Source organism: Paramormyrops kingsleyae, chromosome 1, assembly GCF_048594095.1.
Source record: "Paramormyrops kingsleyae isolate MSU_618 chromosome 1, PKINGS_0.4, whole genome shotgun sequence".
Lineage (NCBI taxonomy): Eukaryota > Metazoa > Chordata > Actinopteri > Osteoglossiformes > Mormyridae > Paramormyrops > Paramormyrops kingsleyae.
In genome coordinates this window covers 73,263,498-73,289,432 of record NC_132797.1, presented here as the reverse complement: position 1 = coordinate 73,289,432, position 25,935 = coordinate 73,263,498, and the positions used below count along the sequence as shown (strand labels likewise).

Sequence of the window (25,935 nt, the reverse complement as noted above, 5' to 3'; positions counted from 1 at the left end):
GCTTGGATTTCAAGCTTCAGTTCAGTGGGTATTCAACAGCACTATGACAAGACATGCATTTTAAACATGTTGACTTAGAGTGTAAAAAATAAAAGGTTTTTTTTTTTTACCTTGCTACTACTAAGTTGGCACAGAATGCTCTTGCTGTTGGGCTGGCACGTAAACAGAAGATAGCACATGCTAACCTCCACATGGCATAAGGATGAGTGAGGGGGGAGCTGCAGACGACAGCTAGAGATCTGATTTCAGTTGACAGGTTGTTGTGTTGCGACCCTGTGCACTGATAACAGTGTTGGAAAATGGCTGAATGGGTGCATTGAATTTCCTGCAATATTTTTGATTTTACAACAAATCCACGGCAGCACCAGACACATTCCTTTCCCTGCTTGTAGTGTCACCACAAGTAAAAAGATTTGTTGGGTGGGCAAGTGGGTCATCCAGTGTGACTAATGATTATTTCAAACTTGAACAGTTTTCCAAGTGGCCGACCACAGTCTTGACCTAGTTCTTTTCAAGGAAGTAAAGGTTTAACTGCTGTTGCTTAATAAGTGAAATATAGTCATTGTGGCTATTAGAATGTAAGCTTAGTGATGTTCCTCCTTGGGAGGAACAATGAAGACATGACAGTTGTACATAAAACAGTGAACAGTATAAAGTATACAAACCTTAAAGGTTTGAGGTATGCTAAGATTCAGAATCATGTCATTCTTCAATTTTCCTGTAACATATTTGCAATGTGTGTGTGTATCAGAGTGTTAGGCTTCCTACAATCCTTGGGTGGGTCTGCAATGTCGCGCTGATGCTGGAAATCTGAGGTCTGTATAGACTGAGTTCACAGGAATGGAAAGGAACCGTGTAATCGAAGAGGGTAGCAACTCTTTAAAAATAGGCAGGAGGCACACTTGGGTGGATGTCTCAGAAATGCAGACGAGTCTTTCACTTGATAGGACATGAAGATGGATATAGATAGAGCCTAGGCGATAGACGGAATGACACAAGAACCCTTGAGTCTCTTCTTCAAACTGACTATACCTCACAGTGACTCAAGGGCTCTCTTCACCTAAAGAAACTTTAAGGGAAATTCCACTAAAATTCATATTGCACATTGCCCCATTTCTTGTAGGAGAAAGAGATTTTTGTCTTCTAAATTTAGATTATTGCATTTTGTTTTCTGCTGTATGGATAGTAGTTTTGTGCAGTTTCATACAAATGCCAGTGACATGTTCTTTAGTGATTAATGGGGTGTGTATATAAGCTAGGGGTGGGTATAAGGCATGGCAATACAGAATTAATCAGATGAATGTCAAGCTGCAGCATCCATAAATTTCACTCTGTGTACACATCTAATATCAGCAATATTGTGATTTTTTACTAAATAAGTTAGCAGTTTGTTGTATATGGTTCTGATATATTTTCTTTTGAATGTGCAGTACTCAATTATATTCTTTAGGGAAGCTTATTTATAGGGAATGTTCATCATATACACAGTTATGAAGATACTGAAGATACTTCTAGGTTTTAAACTTGCCATTAATATATGGCTAAATGCTTTTTAAATTAAATATTACATGTTGATGACATATAGTTAACACTAAATTTGCACTATACATTTGCATTGTAATCTATAGATAATCCATGGTATTTTAAGTTAACCAGCAATGCAGATGGAAAGCACGTATGCAAGTTTAAAATCATAATTTAATTTACACTGTCAATGCAGTGTTTTACTCTGTAAAAATTGGCATAGTCTTATTGTAATTACCAGATATTTTGATTGACTTTGACTGATTGTATAGATGCAGATTAAACAAAGGGAATGCATGTTTTTGTCTCAAGCTTGGTGTATTAAACATGTACCACATCCATCACATGTGATGTTCAGCATATAACCTTAGCTTGTACTTGCCAATCACAGCGTGAAGCTAATTTAATAAATGCTGTACAGACGCTGTTATGTGAAATATACAGAGGTTATATTTTATTTTACTGTACTTATCAGCACAAGACATTCTCTTGCCATAATCAAAGACCATATTTCCAAAACTTAGTTAGTGTTTAGCTGTTTTTGAGATGAATCCACCAAAGTCAGACTTATCATGTGCTACAGTACCGAGAACCAAAGTCCTCATGTAGTGCAGCAAAGAACTTTTGTTAAACTTCCAAAACTCACTACGTCCACAGAAATGGTACTTACTTATGATATCCCATCCATATATCCAGTCTGTGAAATTAGCTCTTCAGTTACCAGATGGGTGATTCCCTCCAAAATCTTGGAACCGTGGATAGATGTTTTCAGGTGTTATTAGACATCTTGAAGCTATTGCTGTCAGTAGTACACAGAGGTGAGCTAAGGACAGCTGCCACTTTTTGCAGTAGCTGCAAACAGTAAATCACTGACCGCCAACCTTCTGGGTTGGAATACTGTATCTAGGTTACAGAAGGCAGGGCCTCTCAACAAATTCCTGGCTTCTCTTTGAAGATATCACTGTCATGCCTTGTACCCAAATACTCTTCATCCAGAGGTGAAGATAAGCGTTTGATACTATCACCCGAAAAAGGTGAAACTAGATAAGATGCTGAACAAGAAGCACCAATGAGAATTGGCTGCTGGTTCTTCTTAGACATGCTGTGGCCTGGCAGGGTACCGTATCAGACTGTGACCTTTAGAAAAGAAGATGCAGGATCAGATAGGTCACTTTGAATGCTTAACATTTCTGCTATAAGTCCTGCCTACACAGACGCATATGAGTAAATGAAATCGAGAAACATGTAAGAATCAGAGATAAAGCAGTCCTTCAGCAAGTAAAAATAACCGTTTGTTACCCTGTGGTACTCTTGCAGAAACAAACCAAACAAATTAAAGGCTAAAATTAAGGAAAGGCAATCATCTGAAGTTACTGTTCTATTAATCTGCTGTACACCACAAAGCATCATGCTGTTTGTAGCTATGCATGCCTACTAGGCACTTGTTGATTTCCAAAATATTCAGCCCCTAGAAATTTCAGGGTGGGAGTTTTTGTGAAAGATGGTTTTTGTGTAAAATTTAAGGTTACTTAAAATTCCTAGAGGAAAATGTACACGGTAGTTTGCAGCTCCTCTTCATTATTTTCTATTTGCTTTCAAAGATTTAAGAAGACACTTTTGGTTTTTTTGGTTCAAGAAAAGCCAACTTTTCAGGTTAAAAACAATTTAACTCGCAATTTTATAAACATAATACCTACGTTTTCAAATTTCACGTTGATTTTCCTTGAAGGATAAGTATCGCTTTTGTTGTCGTTTCCCTCATGTTTGTATATTATCTGTTCCAGCTGAAGATTTCTGATACTGATACTGTTTCAATTGATAACCGTGGTTTTGAGGCTATTAGAATATTTATGTAAATATGTATCTCAGATACTCGGTTCTTCGAAATCAATTTTTGTTTCCACTACATTTCAAGAAGCGTAGTTTCAAACTGAGCATACGCTATAACTTTTCTGACTGATATGATTCACAGTGAAAATTTTACCCATCTTGCATTAAGAGAAACTAACTTTTGCACATTCTTTGAATACTATAATTATGCAAATGTGTAATATTTCGGAATATTCGAAATATTTGCATGGTTTAGCGAATTCTGAATTCTGACACTTCTCGAAATGACTTGGAAAATGAGCGACGACTTCAATGGATTTTTATTTTCTCTTGCACCCGTCATAACAAACCCTCCTGAAATTACCAGCCACAACGGTAGTTTATAGATGCTCATTAAAATAACTTTCATGTCTTCTGCAATCTCATTCGTTTTATTTATCCACGTAATATTCATTCAAATCAGTACAGTGATTGCTTGCAATAAAACACAAACCTATCCAAGGCCGAAACGTTTTGCATTCTGATAAAAAAAAGAAGAAGAAAATAATAGAATTCCGACGTGTTTAAAGTTTCGGATCCACACTTTTTCGAAATTTCTTAGGGAGAAATATTTGTCTAAAGATTTTTTCGGTGTTATATTTCGCATGCGTGTACGCATTTGCACTTATTTCGGTTTACACATGCTTAAAAGCATTTTTGGGGGATGGGATAAAATATACCACATTATCTTGTGTAGCAATTTACTGACAATATTATTAGTGTCAGCAATATGATATGACTATTCTGTAGCATTTGTGCAAGGATGTTGATTGAATAGTGAGTTCAGCTTATTTCTGTAGTTACCCTGCAGTAAAATATCGTGCATACGCAGCAATTGCATTTATACAGATGCAACTGAAGTAATGAGAATATTTGTTTTTTACATACCGTTGTGTTTATGGCAGTTTCATAGAACATGGTTGCTATTGTGAAATTGTCCCTTTTCAACATTCTAAGATTTAAAAATATATTCTTATAGTTTTCTGGATTATTTTCGTTTTTAAATGTAATTTTCCAAAGGTAGCAAATATTCATTCCACTAAGAAAAACGAAATTAGAGTCTTTTTCTAGACATTTCTAAATGAGTCTACTTGAGATGTTCTCTTTCAAAACGAATTAGTTTATTTTTGACTTAAGTAAGAGAACATATGCAGCCCCTGTGGATTTTAAATTTTTACAGTCGATGACATATAGACACAATACACTATATCAATATGTAATCAAAAATGATTTCTTTTTTGTGGTGTCTGGAAACATCCTCCTTTCAAATCATAAATTGAACTGAAACCAACATACTGCGTGTAGATACGTTTGAATTTGTGCAGTATGAATTAATTGTCCCTTTATTATTGAGGGGAACGAGCAATGTGAAAATAGAGATCAGAAAAAACACAATATATTGAAAAACTAGTCACACAAATGCATTATATCACTGTGAATTGGTTTCACAATATAATTGCGGTAGTAATTGCATTTGGCTTATAGATTACATCAAAGTGTTTTATACACCGCTATTCTGGAAAGAACTTTTCTTAGAAACGCGAAGTTTGCATCACGTGGTTTCATGTCAATTCAAAACTCACTCCGATAGCCTAACCTAGAATGACGCTATTAAGTTTCATTTTATATATGTCTGTCATTATTTTATACAATAACAATTATGCAACCATACAAATGCCCGTATATAATAACAGCCAATGAAAAACCAAGGAAGCGTTATCGTTGATATAGTATTTTAGTCGATGGTGTAGGGCTATATTAAGCATGTTTACATATTATATATGTAATGTGTGTATATATAGACCCAATGAAACCTACGAACTCTATTACATGACTTAGTAAAATGTTTTTGTTAATATGTCGGTTGTTAAAGTTGTTCAAATAGCAAGGTTCAAGTGGATTGGTTTAGAGCTAAATATTAATAGTTTACTGTTTGTTATATAAACATATAGGTGACATATATTGCTAATTACTGTAAAGGCATCGGAAATCACTTTTACAAAAAGCAAAGTTTTGGTATAGATTCACGCCTCTTTTACCTCGCATTTAAGTCACATATAAATACATGTTCCCTATTTACGCTGATACTTTCTGTAGACGTTTGATTACTCTGACACGGGGAACTGTAAAAGTAAGGGTAAGCTTTAAAAGAGCTGAGGTTTTTAGAGAATGAGCGATGAAGTTGGTTTAAGGTAGATATCGGCACAATGGCATTGGGTTTACAGCGTCAATATTTTTCTTATCTAAAAGGTGATTTAAATGGGCTCTTCCATAGCGTGAGAGGATTACATTAAATGATTAAATGTCGACCTAAAGCAATCAAAATTTAAAGCACACTAACAACTTCAAGACGTCACCGGGAAGAAGTTTAAAAAGTATTCTGGACAGACATGGACGAGAATATAGTGGCAAATATAAATTAACCGCGCCTCCTTAAAGCAGATTCGGTTACATGTAGGAGATGTGCCCATTTATTTATCTGTATCCGTCTATTCAACCCAAAACGTGGAAGGTGCTTTTAATGGCCGCTTGCCTTCGTTGAGACAAATAGCTTGTAACCCTCACCCTAAAATGTTTTTTGGTCGTGTCAGCACAGAAATAGTTAATTGCTGGAAAGTATCGACCGCTCACCTCAGCTGTGCAAACAGTAATGTGCAAGGACAATATTTTTCTCCTCCACGCATTGCCAACTTCTTAAGCTAACTTCCTAAATGTTTTGCTACATGAAAGATATAAGTTTCTACAACTTTAAAGTAACTGGGTGGCGAAAATATAAATAATGTCTTTTTTCTTATTTTACCATCTTAGGTTTTAAGTTGAGAATCTAAAATCCAAACTGCATAATTATGTATGCATGACAGGTATTGTAGAAAATTTGAACGATTTGAATAATGTGTAAGTGCACATTCACAGACCTAAAAACTCTATTTTGTGAACCGAGCCAAAAGTGTCTTATTTTGATCATTGTAAATTAGAGAGTGCACTTTTTAAATTGCCGTAAACATTGCGGGTATTACTTGGTTGTTTTCTGCGTGTTATGGGTGTTATGTCACAGTCCCTATATATACATCTACATAGATGATGGCGTCAACTAAGGATATAAAGTTTAAATATTAATGTTGCTTACATTACAAGCAGAGCACCACAGAAGGGTGCACGCCAAGGCCTGATGCCGCCGTCATATACATTAACCCGTTATATGTCCAACATTCAAATACCAAGAGGAACTGGGTCAGGAGTTTTTTTAAGGGAAAAGTTCCACCTCCTTATCAATTAACTTAGGAGTATTTTACTTACGGTTTCCTTACTAGGCTACTTTGCAGTATTGTGTGAATTTAACGTGATGTTATATTGACGAGTTGTATGACATGAAAAAGATTTTTAATTTTTACCTTTATTATTAAAAATTATTAAATTATTTTCACAGCTGTAAATAATACATAAGTACATATACTTCTATACATTCTCAACTGTATTTGAAGTGCAAGTCCAAACTGTAATAGCCTTATGACGACTAATCACAGCACGAAGTACGTGTTTTAAGATCACGAAAGAGCTATGTTTTAATGTTAAAATACCATCACAGATATTTTAGAATTTAATGAATTCGTAACCTGGACCTGGCTCAGTTTACGAATTCATTACCCATTTCCTATCCATGTAGGACAAATAGCCTATTCATAAATAATTTAGTCTGAACTGGCATTTTCAAGTATTAACGAACACAATTCATCGAATCTTCCATGTAGAATACTTTAAATTATGTTGCGGGCTGCAAACGACAAGTTGTTGAAAGACTACAAGGACAATTTAGTTGCACCGCTAAAAAAAAGGCCTCAAGCGAAGAGCATGGTCGACTGGCACCTCACCAAGCGTCCAAGAAAGACGCCAGTGAGGGAATGGTACAGGTCCGTTCCGCGCCAAGTACAGAATTAATAATATGCCGTGGTAGAACATTAAACAGGTGAAATCGTAGAAATTCTCTTCAAGCTTTAAAAAGCACTTTTTCAGTTGGATATACACGGTGTCATTTGATAGTATGGTTTTGCACGGATACAATGAACACAGAATATAACTAGGAATACGTTCTTTCGGCGGAAGGAAATCAATAAACTTTCTGATGCAACTACTCTGTAACCACGACAAAAGGCTGCTTCACCTCCCTTTAACATTACACAGTGTCAATCATTTAAGTCGAATCCACAGAAACGGCCATCCTACTCTATATTACGTAGTGAGATAAGGAACACCCTCGTACTTATAGAATTACGGTGTCTTGTCTGTGCGTAAAAGGGTTTCCTCAACCTACCTAACATTTCGTCGCTAAAATAAACTCACACACTTGCTCTATACGCTGATCTCGTAGCTAATTGCGGCGCTCGGTGAGGACGCGGTTGACACTTCGCGTTTCCTTCTAAATCCATAAGCGCATCTCTTCCCCAGTCTCTTCCCTGTAGCGTGTGCCCTACGCCTCCGAGTTGAAGTGTCGCCGTGTGAATAGATGGTGGACATTCCAGGACACGTGATCTAATCCGATCCGGCGATTTTGGCAGGGTGGAGGGTTTAGTTTTTGTGTACATAAGGTTGTGTGCGCGGATTTTTTGTCGAAGTACCGCCGCTCCGCCTCTTTTCGCAACATTGACGCAATGTATAAATACTGGAACAAAAGGACAACTTCCTTGAAGCTTGGTGAAACTGCATTTTAAAACAAGCACTAGTCTTTATTTCCGAACAGATGGAAATGTCGTATTGGAATATAAATTTTGCCATTAAAAGCAACGCGTCGACTTGCACATTTGGACGGAAATCCAGCTTTCAGCGGCGCTCAAGTAAGTGGCATTAAGCAAGCTTTTCTTTTCGTATTTGCTTCTCATACTATTTACAAGTATATGAATTGAGTTTTAGATAGGCACTTCGTTTGCTTATTAAAATGGTGTATAGACCAATGCGGGTTTTAATATCTGAATATTGAAGTTGGTTAGCAACGCCTGGCAATAGGAAACACGAGGTTCATTGATTAAAAATCCTGTAGCTTTAAAAGAGGTAAACATCCAACCCACTGTACATACAGTTGTAGCGGATGAAAAAACAAGATGACGTAATTAAATTGATTCATAGTAAGGTGAATAGGACTTAGTTTACAAACGAACCTGTCTTTTTTAATTAAGACGATTTAGCTTTTCGCTACTGTTTGGTGGTTAATGACTGATGTTTGTTCTGATAATTTAGAAATTACATTTATATCGCTATATGAGGACGAATCTCATTGAAACGCCGATGTGTGGGTTAAGATATTTGTTAATTTGAACATTACATTAAAATAGTTTTCGAAGGCGCTTGATGCCGGCGCGACATCATATTAGATTAGCTATGTTGTGTTTACTTTTACATTAATTACAAGCTCCAGTTAAGTTACAAAAATGCAATTGTCCTTATTTACTGCACGTGTACTACATGTGTTATCGTGCTGTCTTTCCACAGAGAAATACCTCCTATCTATAAAGGCTCCTCCCGTAGATATTTTCGCAAGCCTATTTGAACAAAGGACTACAGACACTTAGGCTTGGTGGAGCACGACAGTGGAAAGCAGGCGGACTGTTTACAATAATAACAGGATTGTTATGACGTGGCGTAACAGACAGCAGCTCCGACCAGCGGAGGAACTTCTGAAGCATCGGCAACACGCTAAATTTGGAAAGTGGTTACATCATCGCAGTGCGAGAAGGCGCAAGGGGCGGGACATCCGCTGGAGCTGGAGCGCCGAGCTCACCGCTGAGCGCTCGCTTCTGCTATATAAAACTCCGCCGTTCGCAAACTGAGAGGGGATCGCGGGCACTTACTCACTGTGCTTTGTTGGAAAGAATGGCGCTCTTTTCAAATTCTGAATTTTTCTGCTTTTGAATTAGTTTGCTTTTATGGTACAAGGGTTCTATGCATGTTGTTTCTTTTGCAGTTAAGAGAAAGGTCGTTATTATAATTCACAGAAATAATGAGATGTAGTGAGGATGTAAAAAATGGCTATTAATATAAAAAATGCCAAATATGACCCCGCGGTTGTCAAAAATGTGCTTAAGATATTCAGTTGCATTTAATACAGCCACTTTTGTGGTATCTGGTTGTGTCATTTATTGTCACTGCTTGAGCTGTCTCAAAATACACCTTGTATCCGTGGCGGAAATTCGAACAGCAAAACAAAATCATTACATTGATGCTTTCAGATTCATTGTGTTTAAATACTCATATTTACACCTGTAAATAGGCCTACATACGTTTTATAGTGCAAACCTAGGCATTTCCAATATGTTAAGCGAATACTGGAAGGCATCGTTGCACAACGCGTAAAGAAACCCGTATAGGCTATAAGCTTATTTTGGAAGGCTTGTAGGTTTATTTATTAATTAAACAATGGATAAACTAAATTTAGAACAAACCGTCTACTTGGCATTTTTTGGGGGGGTCGCATGAAGTGCTGACATATAGATAATACATTTTAGGCCTTTATGTCGAAATGCTAACTCCAGAAATAGGTAGTAGTTTGTTGAAAACGACCTTGTCGTAGTAAAATGACGCTGTCTCAGGAATATTTAATTTAGAACAATTTTGGCAGAGCAACATTTAGTTTCCTGTTCATAGAACTTTCTGGCCTGTATATGGTCATCCAACCCGCTATTTCATTTGTTGCGTCACTAGGCCTATTGGTTATTACCCGTTCGAGCTTTTGTATTTGGCTTTTCGATCCCTTGTACTTTAAAGTCATGAAAAATATTTTATATTTCTGTTTAATAAATGATTGGTTATATTTCTTGTAATAAAATCAATAACGCACACGACATAGACCTCGTGAAAGCCACCGGCATACAGGCCAACTGTATGCGACGTAACCTTTAATTTCAACAGTTGTCACATATTTGAACTTGTTTTTTCTTCCGAATAACTAAATCTTAGTTTTTAATGTATATAACGTTTGAGGAAAGCAACTGGACGTTTTGTTTTTGGTCTTTACGTCATTGTAATTTGTATGTATTTAAGTAATGTACCTGTGGAATTATTTTAACATTTATTTGAGATTATTCCGACAACGTAAAATTCACTTATATTACCCGCATAGATTGGTCATATGAAGCCGTTCGGTTTTTTTTTTTTTTAAGATAAACCTGCAGAGAATGTGGCTCATCGACAATCGAAATGAACCGTCGAGCAATTTTATGCGTAAAATACGAACCGTTTAGTGCTTTTACACAGGCCTACAAGGAATTTACCTTGGGGTTGTCGTCCAAAACAATAAAGCACAACAAAGCCGACATCGCTCTTTCCCCACTGTAGTATCATGCATAACTCACCACTGGAAGCTCGGCTGCGCAGTTTCCTGCTTTCGGTTTTAAATTGTATTCATAGGAAGCTAAAGTATTTTTCTGGTAACTCAACCAAAGCTCAGTCTGTAGCTGTGGCAGTATTTACAGTTTAAGGTTATTGTTTTATGCATTTCTGTACTTCTGGATTTCATAGATTTACACATATGAGGTATGCTCTAGTGAATCAAATTAATTATCCAAGGAATATGTGGTTCAGCAGGTTTCCTTTACTCAGCAGTTGTTGTTACCTTACTCCACTAACAAGTGTTGTGTTGGATTCATTTTCTGCAGTCGTCATTCACATGCATTTATTGGCAACAGGATCCTCATACTGGTTAACTGTAGGTCAAATGGTGATTTATTTCTCCACAAAGGAAAGTGTGTTTTTAATTAACTCTTCAGATTTTGTGACACATTGTTTGTATTGAGTTATGAACCTGGATCCTTTAACAAAGGCTGTTACTTTCACCTTTGAATATATAAAATGAAGATGCCATTGTCTTTTTCAGACTGTAATTGGTCTTTATTCACATGAAATGCACACAAAATTCACACGGGTGAAGTAGTCACTAAAGCCATTCGTCCAGCAGGGTGTCTCTTTAGGGAGGGATGTCCCTGAGATCCTTAGCAGGGAACTCATGGTGTGATTGAGGAACTTCACTTCTTTTTGGTTAAGAGGTCAAAGGTCACTGTTGTGTTTTCAGGGTGAATTGCTAGCAACTATTGGCTGTTGATGGATGTGTTGTCACTGAAGTGTGCTGGCCCGAGCTACAATAGGAGATGCAGCCTTCCATACGTGCACTCACACTCCCCCCTCCTGCACCCTCCACCCCTGAGCCCCTTTCTTGCTGTTACGACATGGTTAAGGGCTCCAGCTGCTACTGATGTCTTTGACAAGGGGAACAAGAGGAAGGAGGGGAATCCCCCAGTGCATCAATGGGAGAAGAAGACCCATGACCCTCCCCACCTCCCCCCACCCCTGCAGGCCCCGCACACTCTCAGATTGTGGGGTATCACTGTATTGTTCAAGCAGTGATGGAGATGCACTGGAAGGCCTCAAAGTGTGTCCTTTATCTGGCTGTGCGTAGTTATGCAAACTGTTTACGGCCTCCGTTGTTTCTTATTTTTAACAGCATATCATAATAATATGGCAGTAAGCAGAAGTGATTTGAGTGCAAGGAAAGTGCGCTTGGATCACACTGGATAAAATATCTGACAATAACCTCATCGTATTTAATAAGCATTATGAAATATTGCTATATGATTATGTGCAGTAGTTACTTTTTAAATGTATTGGGAACAACTTATATGGCAAATTAAATTGTTAGTAGGTAAATCTCAAATGATGGTGAGACAGATTCAGTCTGTATGATATCAGCATTTCTTTGGTGTTCAGCTACAGGAATGTTTGACATTAGTAGACTTGTTTTTTTCAGAGCTCTTTGCCCTCTGCAAAAATACTAGTGGCATCTGGAAGTGTAGTTGTTTTGTGACTTGGCTGGTCTAAAACAGGTTTTACCCATGGTTTTATTTCTGGGAGAATATCATGTCTGTAAGATGTACTTTAACCTAAACTTTTTTTGCTTTTGGCGGGAACTTTTTGTCCTTCTGTCGCTGTCAGTGTGACCCAAAAGCAAATGGGCATCATTCATATCCGGAGTGTCATCCCAAAGACAGGGTGCTGAGCAACTTTGTGAATTTCTATGTTCTCCACAGACACCTAGATACACTGATGAATAACAAACCTTTGTTATTTTGTTGCTGTCATTCAACGTTCTAACAATAACTAAGATTAATGTAGTTAATCAATCTGTGAGTTTTTATTCACATCCTTAAACTCAATCCCAAGCAGGCAGCTATGCTATTTTAATGTACCCTAACAATATAATTGTCATATTCAGCTTTGGACATTAGAAATGAGCAGAAATGGGAGACCATATCATAATGTAATATAAGCTATATTAATTGGAAGAATTAAAATGGATACGATGCCAACTTTACATGATTTGGTAGGCTGGGATTATGAAGAATTCATAAGTACTGGAAACACTTCTATGAAAGACTTGGGGAAATAGCAAAAATATTATTTTATTTTTTTTAAATCAGTTCCTGCCAGCAACATGCCACCCTGACCTTTTTTCTCATCTCATCATCATGCTGTAAGATTTTCAGAAAGTCCCACGTCGTTCCTCTTACTAATACTCTATTTAATCCTTTCTCAAGGACATCTTCAGTGTTTTGAGTTTGTAACCCTAAATGCGTTCATAACATGCAGTTTTCTATAACACGGTTCTGCAGGCATCTCATTATGTATTGTTGCCCCATGGCACTCACCCAGTAACCATCTGTGTTCTTAACGGTCACGCTACTGGCTACTGCACCTGTGGTATGACTGTGCATTTAGCACAACACTGTCTAAACACACTGGAGAAGGCAGGCAAGGAATGCAGTACTGTAAACTGGGCAAAACTTTGGAGAGTTTGATGTTCGTTTGAGAGTTTTTTGGGATATAGAAAATATATCAGTTTATTTTTAATGAGTTACTCCCATAAATATTTTTATAACATTTAACATTCTAACAATAAGATGACAAAAAAGCAAAAAAGGGATATTTAAACATTCATACTTTTATTGTAATCAGGTATTTGATAGAAAGCCTGCAGATTATTGCTAAGTTCCTGTGTCTCTGTATCACTTTAAAATGCAAAATTTGGCTATAAAAGTTATACAATCGTATAAAATCAATATAATTGAAAGCATGCTGGCTGCTAATCTCCCAAAACAAAGCAATTGCTTTGTTTATTCCTCATGGATAAGCAGTAGCAGTTATGGAGTCATCATAAAGCAACTGCTTTGAATACTTTCTCCATCATAACCAATGCTGGGAGCCTTGGTATTGGCTCTCTGTGACTGGGCTGGTAACCTGGATTTAATGTGTGGACTGTTCCATCAGATAGTGTATTACAGTGAGTCTGTCCTCGCATGTATGTGTGTGTGAGAGAGAGAGAGAGACTATACAGCCTAGAATGCATTGTAACCACGCAGGAAACTCAGGTGTGCATTTAGGAAATGTACCCTCTTGCAGATAGGGAATTCCCTGGGTATTTCGGAAGTATTCATGTGTAGCTTCAGAGGACATTAGTTTTACTGTCACTGTGAATATTTGACAAGTTTAAGAGACTTAACTTTTCGAGACACAACAAATATTCAGTCTATTATAATCCAAACTGGTGCTTCTCTCACTGTATAGTTTAATCTGAGATGTTTTATACACTTAATAGCATACCCTTCATACACAGCCAGGAAATTTATCTGTTTCTTCCTTGCTGTGTTACTTTGCACACAACTGACCACATTACCATAGCCATATTCAGGACTGTCAAATTAAACATTTCAAGTCAGTAGAGGCTGTGGTGGACTGGCGACCTGCCCAGGGTGTACCCTGCCTCTCGCCCGATGATGCTGGGATTGGTTCCAGCTTCCCCGCGACCCTGATGGATAAAGCGGTATAGATAATGGATGGATGGAAGTCAGTAGAGGCTGACTTTTACCGAATACTCATTACTCCTGCATCTTGAAACATTCTGAAAGGAGTCCGATAAGGTCCAAACGGAAATTATACATGACTATACTATAATACTAACTTCAGATGTCGAACATCGATACTTATACGCTCATTTGAAGTGAAACAGAGAAGAATCGCTGTTGACTCTTTAGTAGCAGTACGGAAGACTGGTCTTAGTAAAGAGCGGAACTTGTGTTTCCGTTACTTATTCCCCTGCACACAGGCATCAGGAGCTTCGTGCGGTGTTTTGTTTCAAGATATTTTAAATGTATGGAAACCCATACGTACGGCATACGACAAAGCATTTACCTACATTTACACGCGTTCCTTAGCTGCCAATGTAATGAAACAAGGAGAGATGGGTTAACCTAAAAGCACATTTAGTGTCTTTTATGGGTGTGAAAACAATGGGAATCGGTCCAGAATGTAGATCCTCGTCCCGCTGTCACTGTGCGGATGCGCCCTAACCTCCACCAACGCTCCCGTATTTTCAGACATGATACTGCCATCTGCCTCTAATTCCTCACATACGCGACTTCGGGCGAACTGAATACAAACAAGCGAACCAAACGTTTACAAGTAAATATGACTGACGTGGGAACACGATACATACAAACAGTAACCAATTTTTACGTGGGCAAGTAAAAGGACAATTCCAGCTACTGTAATAAACCGATCTCATTGCAACCGGAGCGTATCCTTGCAATTCAGGTTGAGAGAAACAATGCTGTTAGCGTCGAGCATTGCTCCTGACATGAGCAGTTCCGTTCTTCTTTAAGCGTGTAAAAACCATTTGCGGTAGAACTCCTCGGATAACAAAGGTAAAAAAAAAAAGTCTCAGGTGAACTCATGGGATCGGTGTCGGTTGGAGTGCGAATTTGGCTAGGGTTTCTTTTCACTGTTTTCCCAATCACCACACGTAGCATCAGCGGGGCGGAGTGCCGCTGTACCGATGCAGACCACCATACGATCCACTTCAAGTTATCTACTGCCTTAACACTCCTTGCAATTAAATGGTTGTGCAAACATTTACGTATGACTCTGATAGAACAAATGAAATATCTTCAGCCGCAACTGATACGTTGTGTCTTTTCGGGTAGGATTCTCTAAATAATTTTGACGTAACAACTTGTCGCGGTACTCTCGGGAAGCGCGCTCCCCTGCTGCTACAGCAAAACCCGTCTGATACCGAACCCGGAATACATAACGACACAGGTTAGTGTATTGCCAAATAAAACGCATCATAGTTACAGCATCAAAATGCATTCAGAGCAGACATATATGCTTATTTAGAATCACACAGCGTTAACTTGTGTAAACCCCTTATTTGGCGGAGGAGGAGAGGGGGTGGGGATGGAAAAAATCGGGTTAATACCAGTTCGCTTCGTTAGGAAGACTTGATATAGGTACTGTGCTCTTTCGCTGTGTGTATTCGACCTGGAAGACATTACATTTCTGTTAGACATTTCACTTATATGAGGTAGTTATGCATCTAGGTAACAATAGTTATACACTGTCTTTAGTTATATTATTTAATTTTCTCTTTATGTGTGTTTTTATCATTAACAGAACAGGCTGACATTGTGCTTTGGCACTCAAGGAGTTAACTTAATCTCGCAGTTACCCGGCTGAGGGGGACGTGGGTGGGTGGTGAGCCCGTCCGAGAGCGCGTTTCTCCCTCAGCCAATCAGCGAGAGAGGGCCGATTCCCGGCATGCCCGTCCGGCGAGGGGAGGGGGGGCGGCCCCACCGAATTTGAATGAAGAGAGTCGTTTTCGGCGCCATTTTCGAGTAGAGAGCGATTACATCAACAGCAGCGGGGTAGAGAGCGGCAGTGTGTGGGGGAACGGTCTCGCAGATCGAAACTGCTGTATTTTTTTTAGAAAAATACGGGCTGAACAATTACGCGAATTTATTTTTGAAAGCTTTTTGCAAGCGACACCATGACTAAAGGAATTGATAAAGCACCAGAAAGAAAACGTTAGAAAGATGAAAGCGGGTCTGGCTGTCTTCGCCTGTTACGTTGGAAATCCGGCGTTGATTTTTTTTTTTTCCTAAAAAAAAAAAAATCCGACGGCTGCTAAAAAATTATTTAAAAATACTTGAAAAATATTTCCATGGTGGACGAGTCGGCTGCAGCCACTGGGGCGCTGGACTCGGGCCAGTCGGGGTTTTTTTTACCGTTAAATTTGAGCGGGAGCGGAGGCTGTGCGGTCGGTAGGGCTGTCATCGCGGACCCCAGTACCGCACCATCACCGCTTCGCTGCCAGCCTCGCATCGCCTGCCTTATCCATTATTAATTTTAAACTAAAATACCAAACGTCCGCTTGTTCTTTTTTATATGATACTTTTATTTCCTTTTTTTTTTGGATTTGTTACTGGGAGTTGATGCTTTTCGGGGGGGGCACATTTTTGTGTATTTTGAGGTAACTTTGTTGTGGGATTGGACAGCTGGCTATCAAGCGGACCGTACGATTATTAAAAAGGGCACTTTTGACCCCATTTTTAAGGTGAGTCGCCTGGGCTGCATCTCTCCTCTTGCGTTTTACATATTGCCGTCCAGCCGCCTTTGTTTTTGCTTGTCCTCTTTCGCTGCGTAACCGGTTAGCTGCTTAGTATGTTAAATAGCGGTAGTTCATGTGGCGTTCAGCTATGTCCATTTGCTGTCAGCTCTTGCCAACGCACAGTAAGCTATCTCCGATGTTTGCTTGCTTTTTGTTCCAAGGAAAAAATATTACACATTGGGTAGTTGGTTAACTGCTACGGCTAGTCATTTATATTAATGTGGGCGACTAAGTGAGCAGCGTGGCAAGCTTGAAGTTGGTGTTAATGGTGGTAAGTCTGGATGGATGGTAACTGTAATGTTAGTCATAGCTAGACTACTAATATGTATATTAGTCCTCGTAACCTACCCTTCTTGATACAACTAGCTACGTAAGTAAAGCTGGCGTGCAGGTTTTCATGGATAGTTAAGTCTTCTGCGGCGGTATTTGACTTATAAGCCAGAAGTGTACGTCTCACACTTTCAATAAAGTTTTTTTGCGGGGAAATGTCTGACTAGAAGGGGGTTTATATTTAGTTATAATTAATATTATCCAGAAAGAAGTGCGAGGGAAAGTATAATCCTCAGATCCTAACATGGTAGGGAGTTGGCCAGAGTGCTCCATAAACACTATAATGTGACCCCCCCCCTCCACGCCCGCCCCCCCGTCGCAGTAAATTGAGTGACTCGAAAAGTCCCCCCCCCCCCGTTTGGGGACGGGGGTTCATTTCTACTGCTTTGTGATTACTAACAATTTTATGCATAAGTCTGGGTCTCGTAACCAGTCTGAGTTTGTATCCATTTTGCACACGAGCGGTATTTCAGGCTCTGCCGGGCTGATGCTCTGCTGCCGGCGTGTCGGCCGAAATGTTATCTGTGGAGACCTTGTGCTTGCAATTAGTCAGTCGGTTCGATGGCGACCCGAAAGCGCTGCGCGGCTCCTCCTGTGCGGAAGAGCAGAAGTGATATTTCTGCTAAATTGCTTTTTCCTATAGGTTTTTGAGCACTAGCCGACAATTAAAGACGTTTCTTTTTGACTTTGAAAAGTTTCACGTTTGGTGATGGTTGTGCAACATTTATTATTCGTGTCGTTTTTTAAAATTTATTAAAAGACGCATTGACGGAGGTCAGCGTAAATCTAGGTTATCGCTCTCTTAGCTGCAGTTGCTGGGAGTGTGTTTGCATGAAATTATACGATAACAGACAATTTTTGGTTTTAATTAATACTCTTCTAATTTGAATGGTTCTCTCTACTATTGCTTAGAAATTGAACTTGAGAGGTTTATTTTTATTATTTAGTTTTGTATGAGATACCAGTCTTCACGAAAAAGATAACTTGGATTGTACCCCATATACAAATAACGAATTAAATACTTTTCTGCGTGTAATTGGTCTCCATTAACACCTGAAAGTTATTTTCTGCTTTCTTACTTTTAATAGATAGATACAATTATTTTTTACTGAGATGGGGATATTGGTTTTGTAAGCTATGTATCGTTAATTTAAGTAATACTTATTTAAAGCTGATTTCAATTAATGGCAATATTTACCTTTGTAAAACAACTGACTTGTACTGTAACCTTTCTAAATCACGTTTGAAGGATGTGAGTTGTGTCAGAAATTATTTGGATGTGAAACAGTCTAAGTGATTCATCTTTTGGTGGTTTGTGCCCCTGTAACTATTCTAAAACAACCTGAAAGGGGAATAACCTTTGAAAAACCCTATTTTTGTGAAAATTTAGCTGTCTTGATGTAAACGAGAGACCCAGGAAATTAATATAACGATAAAATTGTTTTGTCAGGTATATTTGGTTTTATTTTGGTGCATTGGTCTCAAGTTTTAAGTACTCTCAATTATGCCATTATATCATGAATTATATTATGCTAGACACTGGACTTAATGAGGAAAATTATTTGCTGTCTTTTAATGGGTATTTGGTTTATCTTGAGGGAAATAGGCTTTGTCTGTTAATATGAATGATTTTGTAGGGATTGTGGACCTGTCAGTCCAGTATAGAAAATTTTTCTGTGACATGCAATTAAACAAAAGTGTTATTCATAAGTCTTTAAACATTTGAAGTAATCAAGATAAGCATGGTTTATGAGGGCATGCTGTGTAAAATATGGGGATTTGTATAGCTCAGTTGTAGCATGCGTTGATAAGAGTTAAATAAGCTTCTATTTTGTGCTGTATGCAGCATGTTGTAGGACGGCTCTTAGTCATGGTGATCAGTACTGGAGGGGAACAGCAGTGGTTAAGTTGGTGCTAAATTATTAATTTTTTTGTGATGTAATCAGCACCTATATTTTGTCAGGTGAAAAAGTCTTTATTAACTGGACCATTTGTTGGGTGCTGTCATAACTTTTGTTTATAGACATTACCTGTGAAGGAAGAGTATTGTAACTTTTTTTGTTTTATTTATGACTGTAAAATTGGCATATTCATCCTTCAGTCTAAGGCTAGTGAGTTTTGTGTATGTCTGTGTCACTAAATTGTAGATATATAGTATAGTTGTACTAAGGTTTATTGTGGTGTATTTATTTTATTTAGTTAATAGCATTTGTAAATAAATCTAAAGTTCTTCTGCCATCATATTGAACTGTAATTTTTATATATTTTATCGATGTGGCTCCATTTTGTTTCTTGAAGAGAGTATTGTCTTCCGAACATTAAGTATATAATGTCCACCATGAGCTTTTTTCTTGCATAATGGGTGGTCAGTCTTATTTTGCCCATGTCAAGTTTAGACCTCAGTCACAGAACAATCGGCAGTTTTAGCTGTTTCTTTTTCAGCCCTTGTTAGGTATGCTGCAGTACTGTAAATTCTAAAATGCATTTGGCTTATAACATACAAATATGACAGTTGATAACATTGTTTCAGATAATGCTTTCAAAATATTTTTATGCTGTAATTGCGGTGTATTGACAATTGGCCAATTTTTGATTATGTTGACCACGTGCACAGTGTTGATAGGTGGTGGGAAAATAGTTAGAAGATATGATGTTAAATTGTCAAGTGTTAAAGCACTTGGCTCAATTTGTCATAGTTTGGCAAGTTTATTGTCCCACACAGTATGAAGTATGGTGGCTTTTTTTTGGTGATACTAGGTGATATCTTTCATACACAAAAGTACTTGCATATTTAGGAATAATAAAAATTGCATACAAACCATAGTGCTTCAAACAAAACTTTTAATGTCATTTTAACTGCCATAGACATGGAGTGAATGTATTATATTAATTACACATTTGCTTGATTTACTATTGACAGTATTTAGGTGATTTGCTGAATTATATGTTGGGCAACATTTTGTTAGAATAGCAGTCGGTTTTATTTCTGGAAGTTTCTGTTTCACTGGCAGTTGAACTGGTTGGTTTGTTTTTATTTTTCTATTTCCTCCTTCCCACCTTCCCGGAACAGCTTTTGAATATTATGACATTTAACAGCCCTGTGAAAACTTAGTTTTCTGGTTTAATACTAGACGGACTGTCCAGTATTTATCCCAAAAATACTGGGGCTGTGGGTGGGTGTTTTGTGCATGTGTCGTAGAGTTGCATAAAATAGTTCCCTTTCATCTGTTTAATATGTGAGCAGAGAGCTTCAACTTGAATGTCCCCTTGGGGATTTCAGGCCAGATTGTGTGGAATCCTATGGATTTCCCACCGAAAACATTTTAATCTAATGTTTGGTTTTATATAAACCTTTAGAGTTTATTGAGAAGCAAGCTGGTATATGCTTCCCTGATTGTAACTGTTAGCTCTTTCATGCTTGACATTCAATAAGCTGCTCTTCTGGACCATAACTTAAGTGTATGATTTCAGTGTTTTTGTGAAATTTTGTTGGTGAAATGTATGAAACATGACTGGTTTCCTCTGTGGAGGAAACCTTTTAAATTTATTTTAAGTTGATTTTTAAAATCTGCATTTCTTTTTCCCATTTTAAAGAGTATCATACGTCCAAAAAGGGCATTGTGGTGTTGCCTAATTTTATATAGGATAGCAATTTTGAAGGTAAGGCAGCCCAGTGTCCAGTTTTAGTTATTTTGGTTATATTTGTTTTAGTGTGATCCTTAGCTTTTGTAGACCCATGTGTGTACTGCTTGCAGCGTTCTAAGATGTGGTGTTTGTACATTTTCTGTACTGAATGCATCTATTTAGACATATATTTTAGGGACACCACCCAGAGATACAAGAATTGAGTATTGACAGAAGCCCGCCCAGAACAGGAATCAGTTCAGATGACAGGTGGGGGGAACGTGGAGTTATTGATGACCAGATGTCAGTCTAGAACCAAACATGTACCATAAACAATTTATCCTGCTGCAATCCGAGGTCAGGAAACTAACATTGTAATAATTGTCCCAGGAAAATTATTATTGTAGTAGTAGTAGTAGTTGGGGTGATGGTGGTGATATTAATAATAGTACAAATATGCTTGATGCTTGCCATGTAGTGTGGGGTTTGTATACCATATTAAATGGCTTTTGCACTTACTGGATCACTGCTTATGTTAAATACTTTTGCTTCTCTTTTTGATTTGGTTCTTGTCACTGGGGGAGAAGATTGTCTGTCTTATTTCCAGTAAACAATCAATGGCATTAACCTTTTCAGTGATTTTGCATTTTATTACTCTGGCTTAATAGTGGATAAACCTTTTGTCAGTAGTTATGCTCAGAGCAAGTTTTATTTCTGTAAATTTTCTTATGTGTTAGATTTATTATTGCAGTTACTGAATTAACATTGTACTACTCTTACTTTCCCAGGTTTCCTTTAGCTTAGTATTGTACGTCTTTATTGCTTTAATAGTCATTGAATGGTTAGTGCTATGTGGTTGTGTCTGACAGTAAAATAGACTACTTGGGGATTGAAAATTAGGTATTCAACACTGTTCAATTATTACACCAAGCCATTTATTAGTAGATGTTGTCTGTACTGTAAAATGATACTGACATTTTATAACTTGTTTTGCTCATTGCTAAAATTGTTTTGTAAAGCTATATTTATGGCGAAGTATTTGAGATGTCCCAGAGGTTTTCTCCTCCGATATTTATCAGTTTGTTTCTGTGTATTGTACTCCATTGGTACTTAGTGATCCACATATTGGTGGATCTTATGAGATTTATCTATTGTAGCCACCAGTAATTAACATATGTGAAAACTTTGTCTCTTCTTGTGAAAGCTGTGTTTACTCATAACTGATTGCATCTTAGATTCGTTACTGAACTTTGGAGCCAGTAAACAGTTCACACTGCATATGTGCTGAAATTAGCGGAAAGTGGTTCTGTCTTATATCCTGGATGGAAAGTGTGTTTTTCTTTTTCTACGAAGCAGTGCATACTGAATTTAAGGATTTTACTTTATTACTCTTAAATCACAGCTAGCTGCTTAGAATTACTAGGAATAACACTTGCTTTAATTTCTTACACACTTGTTCTTGTATAAATATTGCATTTCACATGGATTGTCTGGATAGGTTTTTAATTTCACATGATTTTCTGAACTGCATTGTCAGCTAGACTATAAAATACCATTTGCCTCAAAAATGGTGATTTTTGTTGCTCATACTTTTCTTTTAGTACAAACTGTTAAGTTACATTGGTATAGCTGGAAAGTTTAGATCAGGCTTAATTAAAAGTAGTCTAATGTGCACTACTTTTGGTTTGTTCATAAACTGTTATCTGATGCTTGGATGCAAAATTCCCATTAAGTCGGTAGTGGTAACTCAAAGCTTGTGCTTTTTTCAATTTTAGTCACTTTTTTTTTTATTAGGCTTCAGGGGGAATTTCTCGTCTTATGAATTTATTATTATTTAATAATAATATTTCAAGTTGTATACGCTTTAATAGAGAGGGCTGACTCCTGGATGTATGTGCTACCTGTCTTGTTGGTGCTCCCTTTTTTATATTTATATCTTGTTTCATTTGTATCTTACATCTTTTTTAAGCTCATTTCTATGTGTATTAATAGTATTTAATTATTCCAAAGCAATGTATCCTATTGCAAGTCCATTGTTCTATGAAAGTGTTACTGATGAGTTAAGATATAATTTTACAGTGTTTGTTCTAATGAAAGCACTTCAAGATAGCACTGAGAAATATTGGGTCTTTGTATTTTTGTAGTTTTTAATCACCTGAATGATTGATTATTTTAGCAGTTTGTTGATGTTATGCAGTGTATCAAACTGCTTTGTGTTAAATCAATGAAAATTTGCTGTTACCACAATCAAGTGAAATGTCACAAATGTGAAAACCAGCTTCAGTCATTTAGAGAGTTCAATGAGGGGAAAAAGGATATTTCAAATGCTCTGATTTAATTTGTCAATGTTGCAGTAAGTGCACCTTTCTGGTTTTCGTGACATTTCATTAGATTTTTTTTTTATACATTATGTAGTCTAGGTCCTACAGCAGTTAAACTTTTCTACAGCTTAAAGTTATATTTTGTGGAGTCTTTTGCACACCATATGGAAAACTTAAATGTAGGTACATACGGTGTAATCTGAGAGTCACTAGTAGCTATGGTGTGATGTAAACCTTAAGAAATATTGTCAGTGTGTTTTTATGCCTAAACCTTTTTTTGTTTTTTGTTTTGTTTTTTTGTGGGGGAGGGGCATAGGAGCAAAGTAGTGTTTTGTGATTGTTTCAATTTTCCAGATGTGTAATTTATTTCATTTTAACGGTTGCTTGTGATTTGTATGACATGGTCACAGTGCAGGAGGAAGTGTGCTTCAGTGTGCATGAGTTTAATGCGAGTTTTATGAGTGAATGTAAAGGTAGCTCTTTGTGTGTGTTTATGTAGGCCTGACACCCACAAGTAAGATTTGTTTTGTTTTGTTTTGTTTCTATAGGAGAGATTTTTAGAAGCCCAGTGGTAATTACAAGAAAAACCCTTCTACCTCTCGACTTCGTCTAAATAGCCATTCTGTCCACTCTTTCAGATAAAAATGGACATTGTGCCCTCATAGTCAGCATAGTATAAATTTAAGGATTTAAATAAGGCATTAAAAATATTTGTTTGCAATTTATAAATTTTAATGCATCTGGTTGATTTTTGTGTTTAATTTTGTTTAAAGCAGTGGATATCAAGTGTAAGTACTTTGTAAATGTATTCCGTTTTGTTTTTAAACATGATTACAAGTAAAAGCCTCCATTTAAATTTGTTTTTGCCAGTCTGTCTTTAAAGGAACTATGATTTGCAGTGTAGTAGTTTTGAAAAAGCTTTAAGCATTTTGATTAGGGGGTGTATGTGTGTTCTCACTTGGCTGTCATTGGAGCATGTCACGGATATATCACTGTTACTGTATTGGCATATTGTTTAGACAAATTTTGGTTTCATTAGTGATTACCCATTGGGTTGAAATTTAGATGCGCATGTAACAAAACTAGGTCTAATTTACCTCTTCTAAAATTGTAGTTTTTTTCGGCTTGCAATTATGGATGCTAATACCTATAGCACAATTTCTGTAACTGGCATTCAAATAAATCAAGGTCAGTTGTCAAATCACTTATAAATTCTGCATCTATGTATGTTTCACTGTGGTATTGGATCAATGGCAGCATTGCTTTTGTAGTGTTTTGTAATTCTTAGATGCAGCCAGGTTTTACAACAAAGGAAAAATGTGCACTTATAAAGTTTCACATTTAAGTTAATAGATTCAGCTTTTTGTAGAGATCAGTATGGGATTAAATTTGCGTTCTCCTAAATTTTAGTGCATTTCTATTTGGTCTATAGGATTTTAAAAAAATGTTTCTTCCTCTCGCTGCTTGTGGGTTGATTATAGTGTATGTTTGCACTTCTGCAGACATTTTGAAATGTGGCCTTTTTGTCTTTCCCATGGATTCATTCATTTAATTAACTTCACAATATTTTAAGAGCACTTTCTTGGCCATTCTCAAATAACTGACTTTGTGTGGTAACACTTTTGTATTGTACTAATTACGAACTTGAAGCAATGTTTAAAGATTTTTGTTTTCAAGCCTTTTTATGTGGTGCTTTATGAAGAATCATCTAGTCTAGACCCGGTGAAACTGTGGATCGTGCTTTGCCCCCTAACATCACCTTTTTGTCTGTCTAGCACAGGACCTTGTTCATTGTAGATGATGCCCGATAAATATTGAGTCATCATGGAGTATCTCCCCCCCCTTTCCTGGTTGGTTTTTAACCAACTGGAAAAAATTGTTGTTAGCTAAATGCACTGAAATGTCATGGAGATTGTGGTGTCCAGCTTATAACAAATTTTTATGAATCTGAGATCTGCCGTAATTTTATAAGTCCTGTGGTAACATCTGGACCTAGTAAATGCTTTACACCTTATGACAGCCCAATACACTGACAGCTAATCTTGTCAAATATTCTTACGCATGGGTTCTGTTACTTCTGTTTTCCCTGTGCCTATGCATTATGTTCATTATTGTGGTTGGTCATTTGTCCTGCAGTGTGAACCTCGTGAGTTGGGCAGCATTCTTACTGATTATGTGAAAATGAGGTTCTTATTCTCAAAAACAAGGACTTTTTGAAATTTTTAAAGTACTTTGAATGGCTTGTGTTGCAAAGGGATGAGGAATCCAATTGTTCCTGAGATCAAATTGACCTTGGTGAATCCATTTGGGTGCTGGCTTTATTTACCTGTCAGCTGTGTTTCACCTAAATTAGTTATGTAAATTATAAATTAGAATTTCTTACCCCTATTTTTAGTTGAGTGGTGCCTCTTAGGACCTAAAATGTCTAACGTATAACAATTTTGAATGGTCACTTGTATAGGACAAAATACAAACTTCTGTGCATGTAGCAGGTGCTACTGTACATATCCGTAGCATGTGGTGAGCATGACTATAAATGCATTTTACAGTCAAGTTTGAGATCCTATAATTGGTGTTTGTAGATTCCCATCTGAGAACTGCAAAGACATTGCAGAGTTTTAGTTGTTAATTTGAGGCAATCAATTCTACAGTGATTAAACAAAAAGTAAAACCTCTGACTAGTAGGTTATACAGAATTTCCTGGCAGGCTCGATTTTACTTGAGCCTTGTAAGCTTTTCTTTAATGACTTGGAAATGAAATACTCTTTAACAAAAGCCAGGTTTCAG

The 25,935-nt window shown here is 37.3% G+C and overlaps 1 long non-coding RNA gene across 3 annotated transcripts in view; it reads left to right on the top strand.

Moving 5' to 3' along the window:
- Positions 1 to 25,935, top strand: part of LOC111838220 (uncharacterized) — a 56,321-nt gene that overhangs the window by 28,363 nt on the left and 2,023 nt on the right. Inside the window, exon 1 of one of the 3 annotated variants that reach the window (XR_002836849.2) lies at positions 7,815 to 8,222. The exons of 1 other annotated variant lie outside the window; for it this stretch is intronic. This is a non-coding gene — a long non-coding RNA (uncharacterized lncRNA). Of the gene's footprint in view, positions 1 to 7,814; positions 8,223 to 16,083; positions 16,820 to 25,935 lie in introns of those variants that run through there. One more of the 3 variants, XR_002836836.2, reaches the window with a different exon arrangement.